This window comes from Chrysemys picta, chromosome 3 (genome assembly GCF_011386835.1).
Source record: "Chrysemys picta bellii isolate R12L10 chromosome 3, ASM1138683v2, whole genome shotgun sequence".
Classification (NCBI taxonomy): Eukaryota; Metazoa; Chordata; order Testudines; family Emydidae; genus Chrysemys; species Chrysemys picta.
In genome coordinates, this window is record NC_088793.1 from 28,356,178 (window position 1) to 28,375,998 (window position 19,821).

Consider the following 19,821-nt stretch of genomic DNA (forward strand, 5'->3'; position numbering starts at 1 on the left):
TGATTGGAGGATAAAGAAAGGATTAGAAAAGTAGCCATTAAAATGAGGGTCTGTTGGTTGGCTAAACTGTATAAAAGGCAGTGTGCCAGGAGAGACTTTTAAAGGTATTTGGGGAGTTGTTAGGGAATGTGTTAGGTAGGAGTCATCCAGGAGGTTGAAAAAGAAGGTCAAAATAGGTCGGTCAGGGTCAAATCGGGTGGTGTGGTTATTGCAACAGAAGCAGCATCAGCCGCAGCATCGCCAACAAGTGCAGTGACAGAGCAGAAGGAGCCCTGACAGAACAGGGGGATAGAAGCCAACAGAGAAAGTGAGCCTTCTAGTTGTAGTTATAATACAGGGTTAGTGTATATGCATGTATATGTCTGAGTTAATAAAAATGAGTGTATGTTGTGTGTGTTATATTAATCTGTATGTATAAAATTTAAATAAGGATATATATAAGGATTGCTGTCAGCGAACAGCAAGTGACTGACACTGCATGCAGAGGGCAGTCATTTAGTATTGCTCTAATCATATGTCCAGGGCTGGCGCTTCCACTAGGTGACCCTAGGCGGTTGCATAGGGTGGCAGGATGTGGGGGGCGGCATTTTGACGCCCTCTGCGGAATTTCGGTGGTGAGGGGCTTCTTCCGCTCCGGGTCGTCGTCAACAATTCGGCAGCGGGTCCTTCACTCGCTCTGGGACCCGCCGCCGAGGTGCCCCGAAGACCTGGAGCAGAAGGACCCCCGCCACCGAGAATGCAGCTTCAGAGGAGGAGCTGCCGCGGATTACTGTGGAGGAGCGCTGCTGCCTAAGGCGGCAAAAACCCTGGCGCCTCCTGCATATGTCATTGCTGTTTGCATGCTTTTAGCCTCAAAGATTGTGTTAATAAAAGGCATTTATGTTTAGTTTATTATACCTTATATTATGTTATTTGCACCAAATAAAGAGGTGCCTTGTTTTGGAAAAACAGTGCCTGTGTGTTAATCATTTTTATCAGAAGGCTGTATCCGTGTCCTCTTGGGGTAACAAGTCCAAGTTGTCCTGGGGAGTATCTCAAAGGGAGAATCTTTGTTACACCCAAGATTCCTTGCCAACCCTGGGAACCCACACCTGACAGAAACAGATTAGCAGGCTAGGTAAGCTGTTTTAGTGGGGACCCTTAGCAAACCTGGGAGGGGGCAATAGGTGAGCAATTCTGGGGGGGTATCCTAAATCTGTTTTTGGGGTAATATCTCCTCCATGTTCCCTTTTGGGCACCAAGTTCCTGCCAGAGTGTAGAAATCAAGCAGTTCCTGTGCTCCCCTGAACTCAGAGACTACGATTCTACTTGGCTCCTACACTGGGCCTTGCATCCTCTCCCACTCTACATACATGCATAAAGGTCAGGCAGAATCTGGTGCACAGAGAAAGTCCTCGACCCTTTCCCAAAGAGCCTGCAATCTAAAACACTGGTAACTGGCAGGATGCTCTTCTTCTTTCATGTGGCATTTGAAAAGCAATGGGCTGGGATTATCATTCAATTTTGAGATTCAAAAGCCATTCTAATGCTTCTGGAGTAGGTAGGTGAATCCCTCTTGTGTTACCACTGTATGTGTGAAGGGGGGCAGTTGTCCATGGTATGTCACATGGTTTGTACCTCACCACAAGCACAATTTGGTGCTTTGATTTTCTGTTTGTGGAGGAGATATCCACACCTTCTGTGCATTGTCTGAACACGGTCAAGTGAAGTCCACTGCCTATGGAGAAGGCAGAATCCCAGGACTTCTTTTGTTGGATTTTCCATCAGGGCTTTGTTTGGGACGTCACAAGCAGCCCAAAATTCGATGCCACAACTACGTTTTGGCATAAGAAATAATTGCTTATTTTAAAAAGATAAAAATGTACTTCTAGCTCTTATCACCTCACCTTCTGCTAAATTCAATCTTATCCAGGTGAGTCTGCAAAATTTGGGGTGTCATATCTCAGGAGAACAGGCTCTCTTATGCAATTTCCAGCACTTCTGCTTCTTGGGTGTGATCTTGCAATATAAAGTTGAAGTCAGTGGGACTTGAGGGTGGTCAGCACTTTATAAGATTGAGCCCTTAATCTCAATCAGAAATACCAAGAGAACAAACAATCTAGTGGCATTTCACTTCCAGCGTCATCAGGAGCCCAGAAGAACACTGGTGCAGGAAAATGCAAACCAACTCCTCCCCACACACAAATGTTGAACAAGATTTGATCTGGTTTGGGTCTTACCACAAGAGTGGTAAGAATATATGTCTTACCACAAGAGTGGTAAGAAATATATTTTCCCAAAATAATTATTACATCCCTAATTTCAAAGATATCTCTACACTTACAATATAAGAAATTTCTTTTGATTTACGGATCTTTCTCTTGCATCTTATCTTGTAAGTAAATTATTTAATATTCTGTTTAAGATTCCTAATTAGTATCAATTGATTTGAAGTTCAGCACCCTGATGAAAGGAATCCCATCCCAAATCATTTGCATGACAGAGTATTTATCTCCTGTCCTTCTTTCATTGTTTAAAATCTATTTGTGCACAGAGATGTCACAAGAAAAAGTGTTGATTGCTTCTTATTTATTCAGGTCAGGAAAGAAGATCATTAAATATGTTGTTATATAGTAATTATGTCATCAGATACACAGTGCAGAACTCTCCTTAGTGAAGAGGAATTTCCTTTACACCTGACGATAACGTTTTTCAAAATAAAATATGTTAAAGCTTAGAAGTGTATCTTGGCAGAACATCATACCATTAAAGCAAGATTAAATGTATCCTGTCCAAATCTCTTGCTTCTTGTAGTGGTGCCTAAGGCTCAGTCCTCCAGATGTTGAAACTACTAGTAGAAGCTAGAATGTTGTATAGAAAAACCTCCTGTGACTGCAGACACTTATAATAGGAATCTTGTCTTACTTTCCAAAAATAGCTCGCCCAGTGTTATGCACATGATGAGTGATAACCATAGTAAGAAAAAAAGCACAAAAAGTTTTCTTTCAAAAGCTGCCTGCAGCAGCGGGAGTAAATTTGGACAGGGCAGCTGGTCTCAAATGGCTCCCACCCCCAAGCCATGTGGAACTGGAGTTCCAATTTACCTCAAAGTGGCCATAAATTGCCCTGACCTTAGAAAGGAAACAGTAAATGCTGCAGCAGCAATAGGACTGAGGTCAAGAGAGAGATAGAGACTTCACTGCACCAGCAGCAGCCTGACACCATCAGGTCTAAATGTCATTGAACTGTATGGGTCTTATTTACACAGAGCCCACTTTACATCACTTGGGTAGTGTAAAGGCACCTTAAAGCAGATGTAAGTGAGAATCATGCCCCATCAATTTCAGTAACCAACATCATCATTTGGGCAGGGGACTAAAGGATAGTGATGCAGCAGAGTCCCAGAAAATGGGAGGAATTATCTCTTGGATACTCAAGACAGCTCAGAGAATTGGATCATTGCTGGGGTGGGGTAGTCCAGGAGGATTTGGTGCATGGAAAAGTTGGTCACTTTTAAATGCAATGGGACTTTTTGGATAGGGATGGGTTTAAATGGTTGCTAGAGAGAGAAACAGGGAGATTTAATGGTATATTTTTATAATAAATCCCTATAAAATTCAAGAGAGATGTAACCTGTAGATTTCTATGGAAATTAAATAGGATTCTACAGATTGCTTAAAAACCCAGTAATGCAACACCCTGGTCACACTAAAGCTGCTTTGCCCTGCTGTAACTCACATACTTAAAGTCAAGCATATACTCAAGTGGTTGCTGGAAAGAGGTCTTGTCTCTTAGGCTTGTACATGGTAAGATATTCTTGCTGATACTTAGACTATGCTGTCTGGTCTGTTGCTTTCATTTCTGCACTGAAGATGACTCTGGAAATGAGTGCCCAGGAATGGATGTCAGCATGGAAGAAGACAGGCATGGACGATTGTTGATACTTGTTAAAATTAGACATGCAGTGCACCATCCTCAAATGAACAAATCTTGGGAATTAATTGAGCAGGCCATTATTAAGAGGATTGGTGAAAGTTAAAAAGGCACGGCCAACTCACCTATTAGGATGAGTGTACATTGAATTTATTGTGCTTAAAGTTATGCACATGCTTACGAACTTTTGCTGCAGAGGGCCCTAAATGAGCAGAAGCTTGGAAAAGTTCATTCAGCAAAGCAAACACATGGGAAGCAGCTGACTGCAACTCTAGTAAAAGTAATCTGTGAAAGGAGTGTTATTTTCCTATCTGCTATTGTCCACCACATAATACCTCCCTAAATAGACAGGAGAAGATATTGGAGGTGCTATATTTACAGATGTGATAAATCTACAGTCTTAATGGGAGGGGATCAACCATGTAAAACTCGCTGAATCTGTGCAGCAATAGGAAAAGTACACCATGTGGTTTGACATTCACTGGTAATAATATCATCCGAGTCCTACTTTGTAAATGTATCTAACAATATATATATTTAGGGTATCACACACTCTTGTTTTTTGCCTATGCTTTAAATAATTTCTGTTCAAACATCCTATCCTGGGTCATGGATGTATGCTTGGCAGTAGTAGAAGCAACATAATTCCCAAGTAAGAAAGGTCATGGATAGGGCAGTGGGACTTGAGACCCAAAGCTGGAAAATGTATTAACATACTTTAATCAGTCAGACTAAATTCCACTATGGCATATTTCCTCAACAAATTAGTTAAGAGGATTCTGGGTTCTGTCACTGGGGAAAAAAAGCACTTAATCTTTTATTCTCAAAAAAAAAAAAAGGAAGAAAGAAAGAAAGAAAAGAAACGAACAAATAGTAGAAATCAAATTACACTTTTGGTAAGTGATATTTTTGCATGTGCTTATATTTATTTATTAAATATATTATTTATTTTAGTCTTGTGTTTAAAGGGTTGGAATGGGACTCAAGAGATCTGGGTTCAGTTTTCAGCTTTCCTGGGCAACCATAAGCAAGGCATTTAATTCCTCTTTGTCTCAGCTCCCCATCTGTATCACTGCCTTTCTCCCCCCCTTTGTTTGTCCTGTCTAGTCAGGTAATCGACTCCGCAGGGCAGGAACTCTTTCTTATTGTGTGTTTTTACAGTGTAAAGCACGAGGGCCTGATTTCAGTTGGAGCATCTAAGAATTACTTCAATATGAACAATAATTTTGGTTTTGTCCAAATTCCACTAAGCAGCAGCTTATGATGATGAACAATCATCTCTTAAATTGTAAGTTCTTTGGGACAGGAACCGTCTGTTTGTTCTGTGTTTTTATAGTAGGGTGCTCTTAGCCCATGTTCTCTCCCATTGAGTGTTTTCTTTTCATCTACATTGGAGCAATCAACTTTACAGCCACACTGGTCATGGAATGCAAATTTTTGTATTTGTACTGAAAATTTGCACACTCAACCAATTAGTGAACAGAAACAATGCCATGTGACCTACCAATCCAATCATATCTAAGCCACATAATTCAAAATTTAGATTATTCCTAGTCAAACTATAAAGTAAAAAATTTGAAAATATAGCAGAGAGATAAATTTCAACAATGAATACATTTGATTTACTTTTTAATAGCTCCTGCAGGACTTATTAGCTATACAGTGTCATGAAATTTCATGTCAGTGCTACTTGCATTGCTGCTTTGCTAATCTCTTTGGTCTGAGCCAGCCATCCTTATACAGTGTGTTCTACCTTGATATTTTGGGGCTCAGAACCCATTTGTAAACTTTGATGACCCATTGTGACTCAGAGATCCCTGGAGATGCTCCCAGATCTGATCCCCCCCCCTCCCCAGGAGTCCATCAGGACGGAAGGAGAGGTGGGCTTGTAGCTAAGATTCTAGATGTTCTGGCCAGATGTGAACAGCAGAGGAATCCCCCTCCACTGGCAACTGTGGGGAGGGGCAATGAGCCAAGACCCCCCTCAAAAACACAGAGTCCCTGCACACATGGCCCATGGGGACATAGGGTAAAGGAGTTGGGGGGCAGAAGCAGCTGAGGGTGAAATGAGGAAGATCTGGGGGACTGGGGACTAGGATGGGTGTCATGACAGAGATAGAGTGACCCAACTGTGGGAGAGGGATACATTAGGGGAGTATGAAATATAGGGTGTCATGCATCTGCAGGCAGGGGGTAGATAAGGGGCCCGGTATTTACCAGAGAATTTGACACCAACTGCTGCCTCCCAGTTTCTCTCCTGCAGGGCTGGCTGGGTTTAGCTCCCCTCTCCATACATTGTGACCTGTGGGGTCATAGCACCAATCACAGTTGGCCTAGCCCACCCCAACAGGGTACTACAGGACCAAATTTTTGTGAGTGGCATTACAACCTGATACAATGGGTTTCAACGCCACTCACTCAAATTTGTCCCTGACAATCCCCCTGGTGAGACCATACCTGAGCCACAAAGTTGCCGCACAAAGTTGCAATGCCTGGGGTGAGGAGCTGAACGCAGCCAGCTCTGCGATTCTTTGACACATTCTGGTGACCCAATTTTGGGTTGTGAGCCATGGGTTGAGAAATCTTACAAGTGTCTACCCCTTGCCCTAGACTCTAATGAAAGGCAACAACTAGCATTTAGCAAGTGACTACATTGCTGTGTGAAGATTCGGAGTGTAGTTATCAAAAATGTTCCTTGTACTTTACACTCTAGATAGGTTTGAATTTTTATTGCTACTGTAGTAGTAGAGTTGCTGTCTTTCACAAGTACCTATCAGAGTTTACTAGTTCAAAAACCACAGAATTATGACATATCATCCTGAATTACAAGCATAGTATGTTCAGCTAAGTTGAAGAACAAATGTATTATTTCTTATCTCAAGTAGGTATCACTGATAGAGCTTAAAAATGCACAGCATGTTCTTGCAGTAATTAACTATATGGGGAAAATAGGATTTTTCCAAATTACTTAAAAAGCTGGCATATTTCCATCCATACAATTAAACAGGCAGTAATTTTAAGCCAACTGTTTCTTACCTTTTGCATCTTAGTATAACTTTCTTTTTTCCCTTCTAAGGGTTTGATTGTGCTGTAGGCTTATGTGTTCTGACTTTATCTATACAATAACACTGGCTATGATCTCATAAATCATAAAGCGGAAAGTGAGGTGTTCAAAATTGTCTCAAAAGTGTCTTAAAAGTGTCTTTAAGAGCCTTTCTCTGCATTTCTGAAGCCTGTGAATGTTGTAGCACAGTGGTTCCCAAACTTGTTCCGCCGCTTGTGCAGGGAAAGCCCCTGGCGGGCTGGGCCGGTTTGTTTACCTGCCGCGTCCGCAGGTTCGGCTGATCGCAGCTCCCAGTGGCCGCGGTTCGCTGCTCCAGACCAATGGGAGCTGCTGGACACGGCAGCCAATATGTCCCTCGGCCCGCGCCGCTTCCAGCAGCTCCCATTGGCCTGGAGCAGTGAACTGCGGCCAGTTGTAGCATAATGTTGATGTTCCTTTAGGTTTAATGCCCGACCATTTGTGAGCACAAAGTGCTGGAAGCAATTTAGAAAAGGATGAGATGTTAACATCCTGCTACAGAAGTAGCTGTGTTTGCGAAGTAGCAGAGAAAACAAAGCTTGGATTATCTATTTGATTAGCTATCACAGTGACATTTAAGCACCCCTTGATTAAACAATATTTGCAGGGAAGTCTTCCCTTGAGTCAACATAAAATGAAGGGATTTAGGGATTTAATAGTGAGGTTTCTTAATCTTTAGCAAAATTTTCAGGTTCAGAAAAACAGGAGTCAGTGCAGTAAGAACTATCTCTACAAATAGGCCCCAGAAAGACCAAATGCAGGAATATATCATTAGTGTGTTGTAAGCGGATTGTGAAAATAAGTATATGAATACAAAGGGAAGCAGATTAGTAGTTGCCAAATAAGACCAGTATTGCTAACTCTAAACATTTAAATATCATGAGTCTGACCCTCCCAATAAATCCTGAGATTGGCTTGCAAATCATGAGATCTTTTAGAAAAGGGTTATTTTTATTTGCCTTCTGGTTTTGATCTTTAGGGTGCACTGGGGTCCTTTTTCAAGCTTGTCTTCACAACAAAGAAGGCTAGGAACTTACTTCATTTTTAAAACTGTAAACTGAGATTATTCAAGTAGTCACATGTTTCAGGAGCTAGGAATTTAGGTAGAACACCAAATATCGTGAGACTTCATAAAATCATGAGAATTAGAAACTCTAAAATATACACTTTTAGAATACAGCCAATGTGAGCACGGTGCCACATTCCCCTGAAAAGACCGTTGAGTTTGACCATTTTTGGAAATCTAGAATTCTGTAAAATGGCTGAAAGAGTGGGTAAGATAATAATTAGTGATAGGGGAAAATCTAAAAAGGATCATAGGTTCCAAGGCTGGAATTTGGGGCCCACAGAGCTCATGTCCTGTCGCCTTAACTCTGTTCCCCCGTTAGGTGGTGCCCACACGTGCACCTCGTCCCTCCACAGTCCAGCTCTTGCTGTTGCTTCTCAGAGCCTCCTCAGTGGGGAAGAAAATGCTAGCAGGAGTCAAGAAGGGAAGGATCAGGAAAAGGAAACCTTGGCTACGTCCTTAGCAGGTCTGAAAGCAGCCCTTAGTAGCCTGGAGGAGGAACTGCTGGGGAAATTATGATCACTCCCCGCCAGCCTGTTTATAAGTGATATTTCATGTGGCATGAGACAGAGCCACTGCAGGGGTCAGTACATGTGTCATTTCAGATGAGTGACATTTTTTGTACAGTGCTTAGCAGAGTGGGGCCCTGATTCATGACTGGGCTTCCTAGGTGCTAATGCAATACAAGTACATAATACAAAACATAGCATTTATGCGGAGGGGCCTGATCCTCAGCCCAATGAAGTCAATGGAAATACATTTTAGTTGGATCAGGCCCAAAGCCTGTAGGCCCACTCAGCTCCCACAGTCCCCTTTGCGGGATACAGATGGCAACAAAGGAGAGAGGACTTTTTCCCATCTTTAATCGCACCAGCTTTTCTGAGGAACTCTCAAGAAGGCATAGAAAGGGGCAGACGTCTCAGGGTGTAAATTACAGTGTCCCCAGGAATGAGAGGAGAGAACAAAGAAAAAAAGGGCGGGCTTCTTAGAAAAAGAGATGAGGAGGAGGGAGGAGCAGAGTGACAGGGTGAGGGCAAAGAGGGAGGGGACAGAAAGAAAGAAGAGATAGGTGGAAATATGAAAAGAAAAATAGAGGTGGCCCAGCTTGGGGAGCAGGACAGGGGGGCTGTCGCGCAGCCAACCAGTACCCTGGCTCCCACAGTGCGGAGACCCAGGGGCCCAAGCGGGCCAGCAGCTCCCACCAGCTTCTGATCTGCCAGCTCCTGGCAGGAGGCAACACTTTTCAAACTGTAGGGGGGCGCATCCTACAGTTTGAAAACCTCTGTGCTACATGGAAGGCAGAACTCTGGGGGGCATGTGACCCCGTATACCCACACACATCGCCTCTGCTTACATGTATGCATATCTTTAATCATATGATTGATCCCATTGAAATAAATGTGCAAATATACTAAAACACAAATATATCAATAATATTTACCATGTCATTGGACTGAGTTACTCTATGCTTGATAATTCACTTTGGGAGGTGCTCATTGACTCTTACCATATTTTTAGATAGTTATAACTATTCTGTGAAGTTTGCTGATCAGCAGGGTTGTCATGTTGCCAGGAGATGAGCAGAAAAAAAGACAACTGGTTGACAGCTGGTTGCAACTGGTTACAACCAGGAAGGCATCAGCAGTAGAATAAACAATTCAGTCCTTAACAGCTGCATTTGTAAATACACACAGCTTTCCAAGTATAATTTGTGAGCTAGAGACATAAATTATCTTTAATAGCATTTAGAAGATGGAAAAAGCACTGTTCCTTAGCTCACCGTGCTCTCTCTTCATTAGTGAAAATTCTTGTTTTTAGTTCCCATCTTTGTTTTAAATGTTAGAGATAGTTTGAGCTTGTTAGGTGTTTTAACATTGTGTTTTATCTTGTCCCCTGATACACCGCTGTCTCAGTTTCTAAAGGTACCTTGCTACAGTTTCACTTGTACTCTGATATTTGGAGAGCTAGACTCCATAAAGTTCACTAGGGATTTGCTACTGATTTTATCTGGGAGGAGCTCACATACTGAGGTGGTAGTGAAAACCTCCAGGATAGCTTGCTAGTACATAATTTGAATTGGATCGCCATTTTTCCCTGGGTTACTTGAGTACACTACTGAAAGCCTAGGCGAAGCTGTGTTTCTCCAGTAAGCTTTCAGAATTCAGATGGAGAAGTTTTCTGCAAAGGAAGGTGGATTGGGGACAGCAGGTTCCCCAATGGGGAAAAAAAGAGTTGTTTTAAATCAATTTGTTGCTGGGTACCACTGCCAGAGGCATCTAGTATAGATGTGGGCTTTCAATAAATTGGTTTGCTTACTCTGAAATTGACTGAAAGCATTTGTCCTCCATGGCAAGTGCTGAGCTAGACTTTGGGGGCAGGAAGGGAACAGAATAAACAAAGGTATGGGGGAGAGGGGGCTCTGTCACAGTCCAAGATTGTAAGCATATTTGGGGCAAAATAATTATTCACAAACATACTTTGGCATTCATGACCCACAGAGCTGGCCCACAACATTTTGGCACCTGAGGTGGGGAGCTCAAATGACGCCCCCATGCCTCCTCGCTTGGGCCAAAACTTTGAAAGGTCTCAATTCTGCCTTCTTCCTGTTCTACTCCTCTCATGGTACTGCTCTGCTACCTACCCCAATAAAGGAGAAATAACAATTTAAAATGCCTTGTTCAAAAATTTAAGTAACACTTAATTTTCAAATGTCTGAACAGCAAATGTAACTTTTCTTGTCTGCATAGTAAACACTGGCATTTTTATCGATTTGAATAGTCAAAGTGGTGCTTTTCGTGCCTTCTTGGTTGCAAAGATTTGAACTGCTTCCTGCTGAAGGTCCACAATCTGGGCTAGCTCATGCTCTATTGAGTAGGGTTACCATATTTCAGCAAGCAAAAAAGAGGACGGGAGGAGCCCCGCCCTAGCCCCGCCCCTGCCCCTCCCACTTCCCGCCCCCCCAGAACCCCCAACCCTCCCCCCGTTCCTTGTCCCCTGACTGCCCCCTCCTGGGACCCCTGCCCCTAACTGCCCCCCAGGACTCCACTCCCTATCTAAGCCTCCCTGCCTCTTGTCCCCTGACTGCCCCAACCCTTATCCACACCCCCACCCCCAGACAGACCCCTGGGACTCCCACGCCCCATCCAACCACTCCCCACCCCCTGACAGCCCCCCCCCCAGAACTCCCAACCCATCTAAACCCCTCTGCTCCCTGTCCCCTGACTGCTCCGATCCCTCTCCCCACTCCTGCCCCCTGACAGCCCCCCCCAGAACTCCCAACCCATCTAAACCCCTCTGCTCCCTGTCCCCTGACTGCTCCGATCCCTCTCCGCACTCCTGCCCCCTGACAGCCCCCCCCAGAACTCCCAACCCATCTAAACCCCTCTGCTCCCTGTCCCCTGACTGCTCTGATCCCTCTCCCCACTCCTGCCCCCTGACAGCTCCCCCCCAGAACTCTCAGCCCCCCACCCCGCTCCTTGTCCCCTGACTGCCCCCTCCTGGGACCCCTGCTCCTAACTGCCCTCCAGAACCCCACCCCCTACCTAAGATTCCCTGTTCCTTGTCCCCTAACTGCCCCCTCCTAAGACCCCCCCAACTGCCCCCAGGACCCTACCCCCTACCTGTACCCTGACTGCCCAAAACTTTCTCCACTCCCCCCAAAAAGCCCCCCCCCGTTTCTTGACTGCCACCTCCAGAACCTTCCTGCCCCCTGGCCCCCTTACCCTGCTGCTCAGAACAGGGTGTTGGGCTCTGTGCGAGCCGGACACGTGGCTGCGCTCCCCAGCACAACAAAACCGGGTCCCTGGCCCTGCACAACAAAACCCGGTCCCTGGCCCAGACCGGACTGCAGGGGAGAGCTGCCCTTGTATCAGCACAAAGTGCTCTCGCTCCCGTTTTGCTACGCTGCATGGCAGAAACCGCTCCCAGTTGCAAAAGGGGAGGGCTGCACTTTGTGCTGAGACACTTGCTCAGAATGCAGGGCGGATCCGGCTCCTCTACAGCTGCTCCGGAGTCCAGCCCGGGACTTTCCTGCAGCCCTCCCAGCCGCTAGGTCTGCTCTGCCTGGGGGGGAAATCCCGGACATTGTGAGTGCTTTACAAATTCCCCCCGGACGCTATTTTTAGTACAAAAAGGAGGACATGTCTGGGTAAATCCGGACGAATGGTAACCCTACTATTGAGATGGTTGCAAGGCCGACCAGCCTCTCCAGTGTCATTGTGGAGCATAGATGTGTTTTTATTAACTTCAGCTTGGAGAAGCTGCGTTCTCTACTGGTAACTGTTACAGGAAGTGTTAGAAGTATGCGCAGAGCAACAAAAGCATTTGGAAAGAGGGTGGTCATCTTATTTGTGCACATATATTCCAGAACAGCCTTTGGAGTTGATCCCTGCTGAAATGTATCTTGAAAGGGCTTTCACTTCATCATCTAAATCACTTGCATCAATATCGCACATGTCATCATGTGTCAACACTGTCTCTAGTGCCCTGCATTGCTGGTGTAGGTCTTCTTCAGGTATAGTGAGGAGTTTTGGAATATCATACAACATCCCAAATATACTGCTGTGTTCCTTGAGCTGCATGAAATGTTCTTCAACTGATTGTATTGCACAATCTAGCGCCTGGTTAAAGAATTCAACTTTGAATTGTTGTTTGGGGTCTCTTACGGGATTATCCCGTACCTTGTAATCAAAATATTTTCTTCTTCAGTGACTCTTGTATTCTTGAATGGGTGGGAAAATAGCTTCAGTGTGAAGTTCCTCTGCCAACTTCTGTGCACTCTTCAGAACGTTTTGAACTCCCTCATCTGACCGGTAAGACTGTAGGTATGACTTTGCTTTGTCCAGTTGTTCCATTGCTCCAGATATATCAAGGTCAACACCTTGGAGTCTCTTGCTTACAACATTTATTTCAAACAGTATGTCATGCTACAACACTAAGCCACACAGAAATTTGAAGTTATGTATGTTTCTGATTATTCCATTTCCCTGTGCCACTGTTCTCCCATGAACAGTTCCTGTCATAGCATTATCCTCCATAATGGCAACTATGGCACCATCTGTCTTCCCAATTTGGTGTTTGATAGGCTTTATCATCTCCATTTGACTTTCCCATCATGTGGCACTCAGTGATTTCAGTGTCAGAGAGGATGTTCCCAGATGTTGCTTCAAAATTTGCCATGGATGAGTTGATGCAGAGAAAAGTACATAGATGCTTTGAATTACATTAAAAAATTCAGCAGCCTCACTAGAAGCTGATGCTGCATCACTGACCGCCAGGTTCAATGAATGACAACTGCATGGGACAAAAAAAGCTCAAGGGTTTAACTCTCGGATCCGTGCCTGCACTCCTCTGTTCTTTCTTATCATGTTGGCACCATTATCGTAACCCTGACCTCTCATGTCAGCTATCGCAATTCCCATATCTTCTAGCTTTTTAAGAAGCACATTTGTCATACCAGCTCCTGTAGTATCATCAATGTCAATAAATTCTAGAAAATGCTCTCTGACATTGCAGGGACATTTTCACTAGGTTCTGTTCTTGTTACAAAATGCACCATTAAAGTCATTTGTTCTGTATCGCTGATGTCAGGTGTGCAGTCCAGAATAACAGAGTAATATCTTGCTGACTTCAGATCTGCCACCATCGTCTGTTTGACTTTTGTTGCCAGTAACTGTATGATCTCATTTTGAATTGTTTTTCCAAGGTAGTGGTGTGTGTACATTTCTTGGGTGGTGACTCTTCTTAGATGCTCCAGGAGTACAGCATCAAACTCAGCCATCAGCTCCACAATTTTAAGGAAGTTGCCATTGTTTGGCACATACAGCTGATCTGAAGTGCCATGCAATGCTAGGTTTTGGGTAGCAAGCATTCTCACAATGGCAATGAGCCTTTTCAGAACATTTTTGCCAGTAAAGAAACTCTGATGCAATCTTCTCTTGATGCTGATCATCTATGGTAGCCTTTAACCTTAGTCTCATCTCAAGCTCTTTCCACCTATGGAATGCTCTCTGGTGATTTGCTGCCTTCTCATGGCATGCCAGATTTCTAGCCAGATTTTTCCAGTCCTTTGTTCCTGTAGAACCCAATTTGGCTGGAACATGAGAGTGAAAGAGTTTGCAACAAAAACAGTATGCAGCATTCTGTGTTTTTGAGTACATAAGCCATGGCCTCTCCACTTTGTCACCATTGGGGATTTCATGCCAGTAATGTGTTGGATGGAAACTTCTATTTTCATTGTCTTTGGGGAACATGACATTTTTCACTTGCTGTGGGCCATGCAGTACAAGGAAGTCCCTCAGGCTACTGCTCAAGTGGGTCCACAGTCCTGGATCATCTAAACTTAAGGAACTAAACTCAGCAGCAACTGTTCTTGCGCCTCCACCACTCTCTTCTCTGATCTACGCTTTTCTTCAGGAATGTGCATGGTTACATCCATTTGAGATGGAGATATGGATGCTGTAGTAGCTGCCAGGACACCTGCACTCTGACTAACTGAAAGATCAGGCATTTACTCACCACTCACATACTTACAAGGGCCGGAAGGCTCACTGTGAACATTTGTGTCTATGTATCTCAGGAGAGCTCCTTCCTGCTTAGATAGAAAAGCTTCCTTTGCTTTCTTTCTTTTTCTGAATGCTGCCCCAGAGGGGCATTTTCTTCTTTCATTCGTGACTGCTATAGTGCCTCTCAACACTCAATTGAAGGGGACAAATAAGCAGGCTGGTAGCAGAGCCTGAGTGAGGGAAGATATCAGCGTCTTAAGGGCCTAACTGGCTCCTACTACTTCAGTTGACTGCCTGTTCTCCTCAAGTGGGTTCAGGGAAGCAGCAGGAAATAGAAAGCTTCCTGAGAAGCTGGTGTTAATCAATCCAGGCTCCTGGGGGTGATAGAGAGGTACATAAGAGTCTCCTCCTCCTCTCTCTCCCTGCAGCTCTTGCTGCTTTCTGTTATTCCCTCTCACCTTTTCTCCTGCCTGCCTGTTACATCTCTTGTGCCCTCCTTCCTCCAGCACAGCACTCCACCATCTCTGTGCATCTAGAGCAGAGAACATACATATGCACCAGCAGCAGACACAATTTTCTACACTCTGGGTCCTAGTGACCCTCCCTCCTCCCCAGTCTGGCACCTGAGGTGGCCGCCTCAATTCACCTCATTGTAAGGACAGCCCTGATGACCCATTTATTGTGTATATGAATTTGTGTAAACATATCCCTTTGAGTATTCATGCCAGAAGGGTTCATGCAACCATCCTGAAAGCTCTTTGTCGGTTTGGGAGATACCAGTCAGGGAGCAAAACTAATACACCACTCACACACTATGAACAGCTCATACGTAAATAAACGGTTGCATCTAGCAATTCTTGAGCAATCCATAGTCTGATTTACATTTGCAGAAACATATGGGCAAATAATTTCAGTTAGCACACATTTGTAAACATGGGCCTGCTACTATAAGGGTGAGACTTGTGAGCACTGAGAGCAGCTGTGGAACTTAATCCCAGTTTACAAGCATAGAGCTCCATCCTGTAACCATTGAAATGGCCACCACAAGGCTCACATTCAGAACAAAGGGTAAACCTCACCTCACTTAGCTTTCCCACAATAAAACAGAAAGCAAAAAATTACTTATTAAAATACTATTGTTTTAAGCCCAGTAAAAAAATTTGACAGAGCCAATAAGTAGATTAGATCAGATCAAGATGAGGTTAGATCTTGGCAAGTAGGAAAGCTTTTTAGTTCACCTTTTAGTCCATTCACAACTGTAACTGCCATAGCTGTTAGACTTTCCCAGCCTCACTATGAAGGGCCCTTTTTGAAAGGACCAGTTCTGTACAGCATGATACCAGTCATAGTAACAATCTGATTTTATTGTGCCTTCCTTTCATCCATTGCATTATTAGCATTGCTTTCCATGTTTTTTTGTTATACCTGCTTTGATGTGCACAGTAAGAAATTCTCATAGAACATTTCTGAGAGTCCAAGACTGCTGATGTTAGAACATAGCTAAGAAATGATAGAACAAAAACAATTCAATATCACTGCATTATAGTCATATGTAAGCTGTTATCATAAAGGGCCATTCTATCCTTCCATAAGGATAAGCCATTGAACATGCACCTTATTAAAAAAAAAAGTCAACACGTTTATTAAATGGACCAAAAATGTCACAGAAGAAACTATTGAGCATATAATAGAAAATCTTTTAAAAATCTGCCAAATTTACCCAAGAGACCTTAACGTTTCGTTTCAACTTATTCTTATCTCTTGGGTAAATAAGCTGTTTTACAAAACTGCCTAATTACATCTTTACCCAAGAGACTGAAATTATGTCTTCAGAGGCATTCCCATTTTATTCTGTGACATTTTATTCATTTCACCCCATAAAATTCTTACTCACTCCATTTTGACCACAGTGGGCATTTTGCCTGAGTAAGGACTTCAGGATTGGTCCCAAGGGAATGAAATGCAAAAACTACAGTATACAGTACTTAAATGTTACAGGTCTTGTAATCAGCAGTATGGGTTAATAAATATATATTTTTTATTTCAGACTGACATGAACCAATAAACAGAGAAAATTCATGACCTTTGTTCCATGGAACTATTGGCAAGAGTAAGACTTACTTGTGTGAGTGAGATTTGTAGTGAGTAATATGCTGTACAGCTGTACTCTCTTCAATGCAGTGTGCAAAATTGTATAACTATATTTACTGAGTTACCTGGGCTCCAGTTTTTCAAAAGTAAGTACAGTGCTGCAGCAGAGGGAAAGACCAGTGGTTTTATAATAAGGTTGCATAGAGAAGTAAATGTGTCTTTTTTAAGAATAGATTAAAATCAAATAATATTTAAGAAGCACCTGTTGAAGTTTTGACTTTGCTGTGGCTGTGAGTGGCTCTTTCCTTCACTGAGGCTCTGATTGACAAAAACTCTTAAGCGCATGCTTGACCATCCATATTTAGCAAAGCACTTACACGTGGGTTTAACTATAGAAGCATGCCTGTGTGCTTTGCTGAACAGGATTACTTTCCTGAATTGGAGTTTTAGGCCAAAACAGTCGAATAGGTTTCTTATTCCAGCATGAGCAAAAGTTCTGATCTCAAATTGGGGCTGACATTCTGACTAGAATAGAATACTCCTCACCAGTCCCATCTCCAACCTCAGAATAAAACAAGATTACGGCTGACATTATGGTGATGTCATGGTAGGGGGTCTACTACAGACCACCTAACTGGGAAAAAAAGGTGGATGAGGCTTTTTTAAACAACTAAGAAAATCATCCAAAGCATAGGACTTGGTGGTGATGGGGGACTTCAACTACTCAGACATCTGTTGGGAAAATAACACAGCAGGGCACAGATTATCCAATAAATTCTTGGAATGTATTGGAGACAATTTTTTTTTATTTCAGAAGGTGGAGAAAGCTACTAGTGGAGAGGTTCTAGATTTGATTTTGACAAATAGGGAGTAACTTTTCAGAATAATACCGAAACAGGACTCAATCACCCACATTCCATTCAATAAACTTCAGAATGTTATTCAGCCTTTGATCCATTTTCTTACTGTTGGCCTTCAAGGTGATGGCTACTGTCTAGAGTTTAAAAGAGAACTGGATACATTCATGGTGGTTAAGTCCATTAATGGGTATTAGCCAGGACGGGTAAGGAATGGTGTCCCTAGCCTCTGTCTGTCAGAGGGTGGAGATGGATGGCAGGAGAGAGATCACTTGATCATTGCCTGTTAGGTTCACTCCCTCTGGGGCACCTGGCATTGGCCACTGTCGGTAGACAGGATACTGGGCTAGATGGACCTTTGGTCTGACCCGGTACGGCCTTTCTTATGTTCTTATGTCTTCTGCACATTAGTGATGATATCCAGTAGAGATTTTATGTACTGATCAGTTACTGCTCGTGGCCGATATTCATCGGGGGGTACCCCTCCTGGCACCCACCATTGTTCTGGAGTCACCATTGGTCTTCCAAATAAAACCTCATGAGGTGTAAAACCAAGAGATCCTGTTGTGGACCTTATTGCCAGGAGAATTAAAGGGAGATGTTTATCCCAGTTTTTGCCCAACGAGTCAATAACCTTTCGGAGTGCGGCTTTTAAAGATCTGTTTGACCTTTCTACGAGGCCCGAAGCCTGAGGGTGACCTGCCACATGATACCTTTGCCTCACCCCTAGGGCTATACAGAGCTGTTTTGTCACTTCTCCTGTGAAGTGAGGGCCTTGATCTGAATCAATTACTCGTGGTAGCCCAAATCGGCTAAATGCATTCTCTAGTATAACTTAACAGTAGTCTGGGCTGTACAGTTGCGTGATGGATATGCTTCAATCCATTTAGAAAAAGGGTCAATACATACCAAACAGTATTAATTTCCCCTATTAGTCCGTGGTAAGGGGCCGATATAATCAATTTGTACCCATACCCAGGGACTGTCTACTGGCTGGTGGAGAAGTGGTCCCTTTACAATTTTAGTGTCCGGATTATTCTGAGCACACCTCAGACAGTTTTTAATATAATGTTCAGTGTCCCTCACTATTTCTGGCCACCAGGCCATAGCAGCCAACTTATTCGATGTTTTCTGGATTCCAAAATGTCCTTGGTTGTGTGCTAATTTTATCAATTCCTGATGCAGCACATTAAGGATTACCAGTAGTGGGATACCATTTTCTTCTGATTCCAGATCTTTACCTTTATTCTTTGTTGCCAGATTAGGCCGGATGGATGCTGCTGAATGTTGTATGATTTGCATTTTCCATCTTTTACTAACTGTTTAATGTCCGGATCTTGTAATTGCAGTTTTATAATGTCCTGATGGTCAATATAATCTGTTGTTGTTAATGCATCTATGGTGGCTTTTACTTTGTCCCATTGGTGTTCTGGTCCCAACCTTGCAGCTTGTTTTGCCAATTGATCTACTCTGCTATTCGGGAGAGTGATTTCTGCCTGATTTTTGTGATGAGCTTTGACTTTGAATAAGAAGGTGTCACCCCCCCTGGCTTTCGCTAACTGCCACGCATGTTGCAAGTATCCTGCATACGCAACCGGCTGGTTATCAGTTGTTCTCATCTTTTGTGCCCTCCATACAACCATTCAATCTAATAATGCTCTCATTACCCAGTCGGAATCAGTGCAGATGGTAATGTTCGAGGAAGCTTCTGTATTCTCCAAGGCTACATGATTTCTGCAGCCTGAGCTGAGTTGTGTTTGAAAGTTCCTTGATATACCTTTTCGGAAGCAACATGAAGAGCTGCAAATCCTGTAGCTGCTTTCCCATTTATGTACAAGCTGCTGCCATCTACAACCCACAAAACTCGATTGTAAGTCTTTGCATCCTCAAATACCAATTCCAACTTAAAAGGAGATGTAATTTCAAGGTTCTTGATTTCAGGAAGAGGACATTGGTGATTAGTCAGGGTTTCTTCTGGTGTTAGAACACAAAGTGCAAAAGGTGCCAAACTAGGACTTGCAACTTTTTCCACCTGTATCTCTTTGTTGATTAATGCCAGGGTCCAATTGGCCAAGCGATGATGGCTCACTCTTCCCTAATTGGCTTTTCCAGTCAATACATACTTTACAGGAGTATTCAGTGTTTTCAGTACAATGGGAGACATACCCACTATGTACTCCCAAAGTGCCAGTGCCCATACAAGATCTTGTACTTCTCTTTCACATTCTGTGAACTGTTGTTCTACTGTGGACAGCACTCTGGATCCATATGCAATAGGCTTTAAGGAAGTTCCATTGTGTTGTAACAGAA

The 19,821-nt window shown here is 43.5% G+C and overlaps 1 long non-coding RNA gene across 2 annotated transcripts in view; it reads left to right on the forward strand.

The window, feature by feature from the left end:
- Window positions 1-19,821, forward strand: part of LOC122173549 (uncharacterized) — a 210,019-nt gene continuing 190,198 nt past the window's right edge. The window contains exons 1-2 of one of the 2 annotated variants that reach the window (XR_010599417.1): window positions 1-307; window positions 16,611-16,688. This is a non-coding gene — a long non-coding RNA (uncharacterized LOC122173549). The remainder of the gene's footprint in view (window positions 308-16,610; window positions 16,689-19,821) is intronic. The other variant, XR_006174093.2, reaches the window with a different exon arrangement.